At 36.6% G+C, this 12,384-nt stretch overlaps 1 protein-coding gene across 1 annotated transcript in view; it reads right to left on the reverse strand.

Moving 5' to 3' along the window:
- Window positions 1-12,384, reverse strand: part of LOC134822799 (protein ABHD13-like) — a 948,842-nt gene that overhangs the window by 42,372 nt on the left and 894,086 nt on the right. The gene's annotated exons all lie outside the window — the stretch shown is intronic.

Consider the following 12,384-nt stretch of genomic DNA (forward strand, 5'->3'; position numbering starts at 1 on the left):
TGATGACGAGTCAAAAACACCATATAGTGATAGTAGAAGTGTATCAAGTAGTGATGAGTTAGAATCTGACTCAGTTCGGCAACACAAAGGCAAGCGGAAAGGCGTAGCAATCAAGCAAATAAATAAAAAGGTAAATGATATGTCGAAATTACTCAAATCTCTAGATGTCCTGTTACAAAGTAAATTGTGCAAGGAGGAGAACAAATGTATGGACTTTTTATTCTCTTACATAATGAAAACGGAAATGTTTGAGAAATTTGAGCAGCATCTCATTGACTGTGGACAAGACATCGCCACAATTTTAAGTATGGAAGAACAAGCTATTTTGACTGCAGTTATCACGACTACTAGTCTATCTGATGTCAACAAACTAATGAACGAGAACAAAAATATTATCATCAAGCTTCTTAAACTTTCACAAATATATCGTCAGGAAGATTTTTGAACTTTATAACCAAAACGTTGATAATTATTGAGATAAGTATTTGGATATATAGAGTTATTGGATATAGTTTAGTTAAAGTTATCTTCAAAAATCTAAATAGTACAGTCAAATCCGTCTTTTTGTCGGACAAAATTCGCAACAAAGCGATTTTAACGGGATATGGTCGGGACAGGTCCCAGGAATCATTCCAGAGAGTTCCCAAAATCCTCGACTTCAGGAAAATCCACAATTACCACTTTTTTACCACTTTTTACCACTTTGGTTTTCTGTAAATAAGTCACGTTCTGAATATCCTAGAAGACTCTAGTTTAAATCATTGTGTTAAGAAAACAAAAAAGAACAACTTTTTCTTTAACAACTTTTTCAAAAATAAATTATTTAATTAATTAATTAAATAATTAATAAATTTTCAAATATTTCAAAAATATATTTTCATAAAAAATGTTCACGATTACATTCCACGTATAATGAACTAATTTTTATAAAAATTTTCACTTTCAATATTTTGGACTTGTAAAATTTTCGTAATTTGTAAAGAAAAACCACTATTTACCACTTTTTACCACATCGAATCTCCGCTAATAAAACGACTTCTGAATTTCGTAGAAGGTTCTAGATTGAACCAATGTGTTCAAAATATAAAAGAGAACAACTTTTTATCTGACAACCTTTGGATTAGATAATTAATTAATTAGTTAATTCGATTATTAAACAAATATTCAAAAATTATACAAATTATTTTTGATCAAAATATTTTAAAATTACATATCACGAATAATTAACAAATTTTCATTAAATTAATCGGGAAATCGAAGTGGTACTTTATATAACCATATATACTAGATAAGAGTCTAACTTATGAGTCCTCAGCTGGCACATAGGTGCAATTGTCCTGACATTTGAGGTTGATCCACAATGTATTCCTGCTTTTCTGCATGAACAAGCATTGCCACAACCTGACTTTAAACAGTTGCAACTGATTTTTTGAATGAGCTTTTTCGGAGCTGTACTCATAAGAGTGGTCACTGGTACATGCGCCCTATTGTTCATCTTCCATCCCCAGCTTATCGGATCTAGGTCATGTGAAATGGCAAGTACCAGTGAAAGCAATGAAACACCAAGGGTATAAGGGAAGGGATATCAAACAAGGCTCCACTAGCCTAAGACACATAAACAGGGAACATATCTCCTGAAACAGTTATATAGTAGTAATTGAAAGTATTAAACTATGTTAATGGAAATACAAACATTCACAATCTCCCCTTTCTTTCTCTTTAATAAACACTTAAATAGATAAAAATGCTCGTGCTCGAATGAGACCAATAAATTGTAATTATGATAAAAATAATAAATATATACCTTTATTCAAATCTTTAAAAACTCTTAAAAAACGTTCGAATACGAACTAATACATCACACATAAAATTCATTTAATAATTCAATTGTTTTTGGAACCAACAAATAAGCGTTCTAAATTCCATTGAACAATAAAGCTGATACAGCTTTGGGAAGTTTCCCATCCTCAATAGTCCCACGTAGGTTAAAACGTTGCCTCAGACATCTCTCCATTGGTGAACATGACTTCATGCTCTTGTTCTTGCTCTTGTTCTGGATCAGCGTGCCACTCGGAAGCAAGCTCAGACCAGTCCACACATTGGGTAGTGCTTTCCCCATCGAGCTGAATGTTCAGACACTTAGCATATTTTCCAGAGGCTTTTCCTGCTCTACTGTGATAGTGCTCTATCTTTTCTACAGACTCTTGTTGTCTACTTGCCGTAGGCACTTGAGTAGGCACTTGAGTTACCAACTCTCGTGTGTCAGCAGTTACTACCGTGCTTGTCGTAGGAATTCTCAACTCTTTCTCTCTAGAAGCTCTCTGCTCAAGTGAAACTTCTTCAGAAAAGTATCTTGGAGTCTGATCTTCGTCAACCATCCTTTTTTCTGTACCATCATTACTTTCGGGTGTAACAAATTGATGCTTCTCTTGATCTTGGGTCGTCTTCTCACGTCCTATCACAACACCAGGTCCACTCCATCTGTCAGAATTGTTTCTCTTATAGAAAACCTTTTCACCCATCTCCAGCACAGTGTCTTGACAGGTACGGACCTGTGACCGCAAGACACGTTTGATTTTAGCACTATTCTCTGCTTTTATGAACTCCTCACGTGCAGTCCTCATTGCTCTTAGATTGTCTTCCAGATGTCTACTGGCAACTTTCTCCTCCAAGGCAGGAAGATGATTATCTACCACATTTGGCAATGGCGGGTTCTTTCCCAAGACAAGCTGGTACGGGGAATATCCTCCTGACATCTGTCCTTGCACAGTTTTCAAGTCCATTGCCACACAATCATTGAAGACAGTTCCCCTTGGCAGCCCGACAACCGGTCTTGGTTTTGGCTTAGCATATCTTTGGCACACTTCGCAGTTACTGCATACTATCTCTAGAGCCTTCATAAACTCTTTCTTAGTGAAGCCTGCATTCCTCAACATACTCTGCAGCTTGTATGCTGGAGCATGAGCAAACTGCCTATGCAGTTTCAAGGCTTTCTTTTTCATTTCTTTTTCATCTGTGCCACCCATAGTATCTTCAGTAACTGTCAATACCAACTGCACACTTGAGTCGCTGAGACATCTCCTTCTGTTGCACAGGGGTACACAGTAATGTCCTGACTTACACTCAAGCAATTTGACCTGTTCTCCGTTGAACATCATTATGTCTTTGGTTAAGTCAATTACTGCTCCTGCCTTCTTCAAAGAGGGTTTGCTCAATAGTAGGGGTAAGTCACAACTCACAACATTTGCATCGATGAGTATTTTCTGCGTCCCTATCCTCCCTGGTATCTTTATCTTTTCAACTGAGGTCACCTTCTTACCATCTCCGAACTTGAAAGGGGTTGCACATTCAGTTGGAGTCATCATCCGTCTTTCTTCTTCTCCCAATGTTTCTGCATACTGTTCAACCCAGTTTCTTCCAACCACAGTCTTTGTGCAGCCAGAATCAATGACTGCACACGATAGTGTCTCGAACACTAGGGAGCTGAAATCGGGCTTCTCCTGAATGAGGGTGCAGGTGGTTTCTTCTACCATCAGAGTCACGTAGGCGCTTCCAGAGTTCTCTGATTCCATTTCTTCCTCCGCAAAGTACTGAGCACCTCTTGCTTTCTTTGGACAAAAACGAACAATATGGCCCTTTTCTCCACACTCAAAACAGCCGCTATTGAACCTCGGTTATTTCTGTACGGACCACTGTAACTCCCTGAACCTCTTGAACCTCCTCTAGAGTCTCGTCTCCAGTTGTTGTTGTAGGTAAAGTTACACTCTTCTGGCTCACTCTTTATCACAGTAGTTTCACTTCCGTGTTGCTGACTGTCGGTGTTTGGGAGTCGTGTGAAGATTTTCCCTATCGTTTTTGCCATCTCTGCATAGGTCATACTCTTCACAGTTGCCAATGCAAGATCGACTTTCTCTGGTGCCAGCTTGGCACTGTTCAATACTCTATATGCAAGTACTTCTTCTGGCAGCTCGATCTTGTGCTTTTTCAGATCGTCGTACAACTTCTCGAACTCAGATATATAACTCTGCAGATTCATTTCATCGCGCCTTTCATACTGTTCGAACTTACAGTATATTTTATATGCTATATGTGACGAGTCTTCCTTGTAGATCTTATCTAATCGAGCTATTATCTGCTCCAAGCCATCCTCAGCTATGAGCACTTCCTTGCCCAAGGATCTAACATGGTTCTTGACTTTTCCTTCATTCAGCTCCAAAAGAAACGCAGTTGCCCTCCTCTTCTTGGGAAGAGCTGTAAACTCACTCCACAGATCAATGTCCAACCTCCAGTCTTCATAGCAGCGACCTTCCTTGTAAGCCGGTGGAGCCTTGTATCCAGTCCTATTGTTACCCAAGCTTGGTGCAGGTGTCTCCTCTGAGTTTTCACCTGTCATCACGGTAGATCTCAAATCAGCAGGTTCACTTCCTTGCTACCAATGTGAAATGGCAAGTACCAGTGAAAGCAATGAAACACCAAGGGTATAAGGGAAGGGATATCAAACAAGGCTCCACTAGCCTAAGACACATAAACAGGGAACATATCTCCTGAAACAGTTATATAGTAGTAATTGAAAGTATTAAACTATGTTAATGGAAATACAAACATTCACAGGTCATTCTTATCCCACGCCTGCAGCTGATGGTAAACACGATAAGAATGTTGTTCAGCTGCCCCAGATGTTGGCGGGAGCTGTTCTCACTTGATGTCTGCTGTTAAAGATTGCGACTTCTGTTCAAGAACTGAAAGTCTAGCTTCATCTAGTGATCTCGATTTTGATGAAATCGGCTGCAGCATCAAAAGTTCTTCGACATGCTTTATGGTAGCTGGTGTAGAATTTGCCGAATAAAAAGCATCTATTACACTTTCATCGATGGATGCGATCGTTCTGAAGAGCCGATCCTTACCAACTCCGTGGATCCGACTGGTGGTGTCTGATCCAGTGAAAGCGTGGCATGCAGCAGTATCATGTTTTCGTACCTCCTACCAGTCGCACTTTGAATTTTCTCAATGTCATAGATGTAGCTTTTGGTGGTGAGAAACAGTTGGTGGTCAAATGCAAAGTGTTTTGTCATGTGCAGTAAAATGACAAGCAAATCAGTATCATCACAAATTACAGAAACATCAACTTGATTAGACCACTCAACTGCCTCTCTGCAAATCAAAACATCTGCAAAACGATGTGCGAAACGGATTGAAAATGACGAAGTTATCAAGCAATTTGTTTATCTCGTTAGCGAAATTGATTGGGTTATCAATAATTACCTAATCGCTTATCACGTGACAGGGTGCTAGGATACCGTAATTGGGCTTTCTGCACGATTTCTGTGCCACGCTTTCACTGGATCAGACACCACCAGTCGGATCCACGGAGTAGGTATGGATCGGCTATTCAGAACGATTCCGATAGTGGGAATCTAGTGCACTAAGCTACGGAGAAAGTCACGTGAAATTTTTGGGCGAGCGAATTAGTAACTTAATAAGAGCCTAACGTATGTGTACTATACCACCTCCCCCCTCCCCCGCACAATAACTTAGCATGTCTGTAATCCGGTTTGAGGATTTATCATTTGGTGCGATCTCTACGTTACAGTATGGACATTTGTTTAAACTGTGTTCGTGGACTAAAGATGGTCCTGACTCTGTTACAACGGACTCCTCTTCATTGGCCGATATAATAGTTAATAGCACTATGTTTACAGTATGCACTGAAGGGGTATCCTAGGAAGTTTCTTGAACTTTTAACAGGTACCCCTCCTCATTTAACCCTCAATTAAGTTTCCTATCATTCGGTTGAGTCGACCGTTGAGATCGCATAGATCCAATGGATCCTTAGATACTCCCTAGACTAGGTGACACTGGGATTCGAACCCTGAACCTTCTGCGCAGAAGGCTGATGCTCTAACCGCTAGGCTAGATATGAATCTTTGGAACTGGTCTATGGTCACTGTCTGCAATAATAAACACAAGACGTCACTCTGAGCTGAATCAGTCATGCCGTTGTACTGCCGTTTAATTTCGTTCAGTGACCAGGGGTTGTTGATCCAACCTGTGGTGCATTGATTTGTTTATTTATACAAGGTATGAGAGGCGTCAGGATAAAGAATAGGACTGTACGTATCCGTTTCAAATTTGCTGGGCATAGTTTAAAAGTTAGTGTACTTACTTAAAAGATAAATAGTTTAAATAGTACCTGGGAACAGCAACCCTTTCCATATTTCATTCCATACAAATTTACATTGTCGATCATTCGCCCTCTTAAAGCTATTCACCGAAACTAACTCCTCATTTGCCTGGTATATTAAAACATTGTATTGGTTAAGAATGCCTCTAGTTGCGCTCTCCGCTGACATAAAACTTAAAAGTAAAACGGTAAAAACAGATTACTATTATTGTATATTAGTTGACAGCTACTTACATAGAATCTGCACGCGTACAGTATCAGGCACACGATGTGTTCTTCTTTTGTCAAAATATTAACTATTTCGTGTGATTTTAGTCCTCGATTTTTAGCAGATTCAACTTTTTTAGGAAGAGAAGTCAACATAAAGTAAAGCTGAAGCTTCCAAACAAACCAGTTTAACAATCTAGTTAAGCACAACACTAAGTCGAGAGATATGTTGTGTAAATAGTTATAAGCTATAATAGTGGAAAATAGTGGTTTTTCTTTACAAATTTCGAAAATTTTACAAGTCCAAAATATTGAAAGTGAAAATTTTTATAAAAATTAGTTCATTATACGTGGAATGTAATCGTGAACATTTTTTATGAAAATATATTTTTGAAATATTTGAAAATTTATTAATTATTTAATTAATTAATTAAATAATTTATTTTTGAAAAAGTTGTTAAAGAAAAAGTTGTTCTTCTTTGTTTTCTTAACACAATGCTTTAAACTAGAGTCTTCTAGGATATTCAGAACGTGACTTATTTACAGAAAACCAAAGTGGTAAAAAGGTGGTAAAAAAGTGGTAATTGTGGATTTTCCTGAAGTCGAGGATTTTGGGAACTCTCTGGAATGAGTCCTGGGACCTGTCTCGACCATATCCCGTTAAAATCGCTTTGTTGCGAATTTTGTCCGACAAAGGCTTAAATTAGGACGGATTTGACTGTACTAAAACGTGTGTTTCCTTGTCTACATTATAACTTTAAAAATAATACATCATAATTATCATTCAGTATTCAGTATATTATTCAGTATATTATTCAGTATTCATTCAGTATTCATTCAGTATTCAGTATTCATTCAGTATTCATTCAGTATTCAGTCAGTACTCATTCAGTATTCATTCAGTATTCAGTATTCATACAGTATTCATTCAGTATTCAGTATTCATTCAGTATTCATTCAGTATTCAGTATTCATTCAGTATTCATTCAGTATTCATTCAGTATTCATTCAGTATTCAGTATTCATTCAGTATTCATTCAGTATTCAATATTCATTCAGTATTCATTCAGTATTCATTCAGTATTCATTCAATATTCAGTATTCATTCAGTATTCATTCAGTATTCATTCAGTATTCATTCAGTATTCATTCAGTATTCAGTATTCATTCAGTATTCAGTATTCATTCAGTATTCATTCAGTATTCATTCAGTATTCATTCAGTATTCATTCAGTATTCATTCAGTATTCAGTATTCATTCAGTATTCATTCAGTATTCAGTATTCATTCAGTATTCAGTATTGTGTAAGATAAGGTGACGGATTTCATTTTATCCTACTCAAGAAAATATTCCGCTCACAAAATACCAGGAAACAGAACACGGAACATTAATCGATGAACTGCTGCCAGATACCGAGCAAATATTTACGGGTATGATTTCTACAATATTGTACTAAAATACTATGCTGATATACAACAACTCAAATATAACAAGGCAGAATAGTGCGAACCTTGAGCATAAAATTAAACAAAACAACTTTGATCCAGTTGTCACTTACCTAAAGCTGAGATCTCAAGATATAAAGAAGATAGAGACTATCCAGTAAAACACGCACCTGTTCGTAATTATACCTTATCAAGATATTTAACAAAGACAAACACTGAGTTCTAATGTAAAGGGACGGTCCACTAATTGAGGTAAGAATTAACACTATCTTTCATTGGTTATTATATTTAAAAATTCCTCGCACACTGTTCAATTTTTTGAGATCTTCTGATATAATTGTAGAAAATATAAAATATCTAGACCAGTCCTGACAAGAGATTTGAGTCAAATACATTGCACAGCTGCTACCGTGACTATTCTGTACTAGGTCTATGGCTATTATACAATGACATATTATTCTTGAGGCTGTAAAGTAACCGTCCTGTAAGTACTCTCTATAAATTACATTTCATATCAAACAGTCAGTGTAATACGTGATCGAGTACACTATATATTTATCAGCTTCTACATTTTGTTGACACGTATTTCTTTCAAGAAAGTCACATTTTTATCAATTCACTTTAGTTTTATTTGGTTCTTAAATTAAGCAAATATCTGTCAAGTACAAACACAGCTGTTGCCGTAAATTTACTTTACAATGACGGTACAATCTTGGTACGATCGAGTAACCGTCCTGAAAAGTGCTTTCTCATTACGTTACCATATCAACCAGGTGTTGTCCTAAACTGTACACTCTAGTTAAATTTAGCTAGCACATAAGTCAGTATATCCCTTTATCAGTACATTGTACTGCAGAGGTCGCCTTGAACCAGATGTTAATAATGTCGATAGACAACTGATGTAATTGTACGTGAACGTGTACACTATTCATTTAACGACTTCTGCTGTGTGATGAATGTATTTAGTTGATACTTTGTATCGCATAATGTAGGGTTAGATAATTGCTTGATGGGTTAAACTAGGCTAAAATGTGTAAAATAATAATATAAACACATTTGAGAACGACTCCGACTGGGATTCGAACTTGTAACCTCTGGCTAAAATGTGGCAGATTAGTCAACTGTGCTAAAGCTAAATGTGCCTCAATTTTAGGGGTAAACGGAGCTCGAAAAAATCCTCTTACACTACTCTCGTTAGGATTAGTATAGGGTTTTAGCATATGTTTATTGCTTTAGTTAAGTTGGGGATTGGGTTAGGGTTAGGGTTAACGAGGGTTAACGAGTCATACTCGTAAAATATTTGTTTCAAATATTTGATATTACCTTGTCATACGTTGTATGACCCGCCGCGCACGAGTGCGCGGCTCCCCCTGTATCGTCGAATCTCTACAGGGTGAAGCGACCGTGGGGTCACTTGTATCACGTTGCGACCCCCACGGTCGTTTCACTATGTCCCTTTATCGTTACGACGATACATGGGGAGCCGCGCACTTCGTGCGCGGCGGGTCATACAACGTATGACAAGGGGTCACCACGTGATACAAAATATCACGTGATCAAAACAGTTTTCGCCGATATCTAGCTTTTATATAGGGGAGCATTTAACCCATGTTATGTACTTTGAAATCAGCGTTCGAAAATACATCGAATCAGGTAAATTTTAACTATCGTGCGGTCCTTTTAGAAAAATCTCAAAGATCGACTGTAAAGTGCGTGCATGATCAATGATTGATAATATTAAGCACGCTCAAAAAATATTTTTCTTAATTTTACAAAAATGCAATATTTTAATAACAAATAAAACATTTTACCACACATATTGATTAAAGATATTGACCAAATTATTTTAAAAATACATTAAAATTGTTCTTTATTTAGAGAACAATTTAGAGAATAGGTAAAAATGTTGTAGCGCAATGCGTTATTGGGCCGCGCCGCGCACTCAATTATGCTTCCGGCAACTACACCATTAAAATTCATTTTTTCTGCTTTTCATTGGAAAAATATTTTATTTTTTGAATCAAGTAAAGTAAAGTAAAATTTATGACATAACATCATCGCACATGTTTTCAAAATATGATTGCATTATGTAAAAAATATTTAATAAATTTTTCTCCACCAACATTAATTATTTATTTTACAGGTAATACTCGTAAAATATTTATTTCAGATATTATATAATAATAAGACCGTCGACGAGTTCAACTCGGCGCGCGTACTGGTAGGTTATAAACCTACAATTATTTATCAAATACAATATTTATTAAAAATTTATCAAAAAATTATCCTATTTTAAAATAATACAGGTAATAGTGAATTACGGTACATTTTAAATTTCGTTATTAGGTTACACCGAATAATATACAATATAACAATATCAAATATAGTCAATAGTATAAATATAGACCATCATGCATCAATAATATCAAGTTAACGTTATTTGATCCTCACCTAATTTGCTTTCAATTATTTGTCCATTGATATTTAGTGGTGTCAACATGAATTCGGAATTGTAGCTTCCTCCTTTTTAGCTCCTATTATTGTTTGCAGAGATTTTTATAATAATGTAAGCGACACGGTATTGTTGGACAATACATTTGTATCCTTGTATCCTTGTATCCTTGTACATAATATCTGATAGTGGTCTATATTTTATATTTTTACATAATATCTGATAGTGGTCTTTTTATTATGATAATCCATCTACAATTTAGTTTGACCACAGCTTAAGATAGCTTTACATCTGGAATCAAAACAAATTCCTCATATTATATATTATGACTGACTACACCTGGTTAAGTAAGTAAAATACAATTTTTATTTTCCACAGAAGAATCAATACATATTGAATTATAAATATCCGATAATTCCATTAATAATCATTAAAAGTTGCTTTGTCATTTGTAAAATCAAAAACGAAAAGCCCTACGCTGAGCGCGCGCGGCATTTTTTCTGCAGCTGCCTAGCTTCAAGCTTGTAGCCGCTAACATCAAAGCCGCCGCGCGCGCCCAGTGCTGGGGTGCATTCTCATTAACAATTAAACTTGGTCAAATATATTTATATACAATTCCTAAATTAAATCAATAATCATGTTAATATGAGTATTCAACACTACTCGACAACAAATATTTGCCGGCCCATCAACGATTCAGTCGCCGAAACAAAAATCAAATGTTTGCTTTTTCGTTTCGGGGACTGTTTGAACTCAGTACCATATCCGACTAATCACACTTTATAATGGTTAAAATAAAAAGTAAAAAGATTTTCCTCGATGGGCCGGCATTCGCAACTGCGAAACGTTTTGAGTATGACAAACGATGACACCACCACCAGCCGTTAATTGATAAGTCCATGGGTGACGGGATAAAGTTAAAGTAAGATGTGTAATTTCATATTGCCTATCACCTATCACCTAAGTTACTTTGCATATACTGCTTCTAGTTACACGATAGCTATCTCGGTTCCCAATAACGTGTGACCCAACAGAGGGGATTGTGGAAGGACACGTACATTTTTCATTAACACGTGCCCTGATTACCCCCTCCGCTGAGCTACTATACGGGGAACGTTGACCGCCAGTCTGTAGTCAGATCGTTAATAAATTATACTTTAAAATTGGTTGCCGGGTGATGGTGCCAGTGAGAGACGTTAAGTTAGGTGAACATTGGTACAAAAATATAATAATCTAGTTTATCTCAAAGTTAAAATCACTATTTGTTAAAGTATACAAACAGTTCTATTCAAAAGAACAAAGTCCGAGAGCAGAGAGAAGATTTGGAGACTATACACGCATATGTGGGGTTTAAATTTGGTATTAGTAATTTTAGGGTTCGACCGAAAATGTTGGTCGGTTGGTTAATAGGGAGCAGTCACTGTCATTAGAATTATCAGATTAGGAGCAACAATTAGAATCAAATTGAACATATTGTGTATTGTGTATTGTGAAATCAGTGAAACCTAGAATATAATGGCGCTAAAATGCTAGCGCGCCTTGTTATGCGCGCCAACATACTAGCTGCTGAAAATAAAGAAGTATATGCATGATAATGTCGTTTGGCGGCAGCGCCTGCCGATACCTGGATTATATTGTGTTTAACTTAGAATTCAGTGAAATTTTTGTCATTCCATTCAGCACCATACCTGTTTTGGGCATTCATCAATGACTTTTGTAATTTATTCTTAACAGAAGAACAAGAGGAATTAAAATTAAATGAGCCAATTTTACAAAACTCATTCCACAGCCACGCTGATTTACTTTAAAAGGATTGTGTTTAATAGGGATAGAATGTTTACAGTTTGTACAGTAGAAATTTTCGTTAATTATTTGTGCTTGAGATGACTTGAAGCATTTAGCATGGAGAATTCTATTACAGTTAAAGCATTCAAAGTGGGGAAGCCCTAATCCAATACTCTTTTGACAGTGATTGCAAATTTCTTTTTGAAGACGATTAATCATACCTGATTTAACCGCCAGACGTCGTCTGCTGAGATGCAGCCGGGTCTCTAGTCACATTGCTGTATAGTCTTCCATTCACTCTACCAGAGCGTCT

This window comes from Bolinopsis microptera, chromosome 11, assembly GCF_026151205.1.
Source record: "Bolinopsis microptera isolate Bmic1 chromosome 11, MBARI_Bmic_1.0, whole genome shotgun sequence".
Lineage (NCBI taxonomy): Eukaryota > Metazoa > Ctenophora > Tentaculata > Lobata > Bolinopsidae > Bolinopsis > Bolinopsis microptera.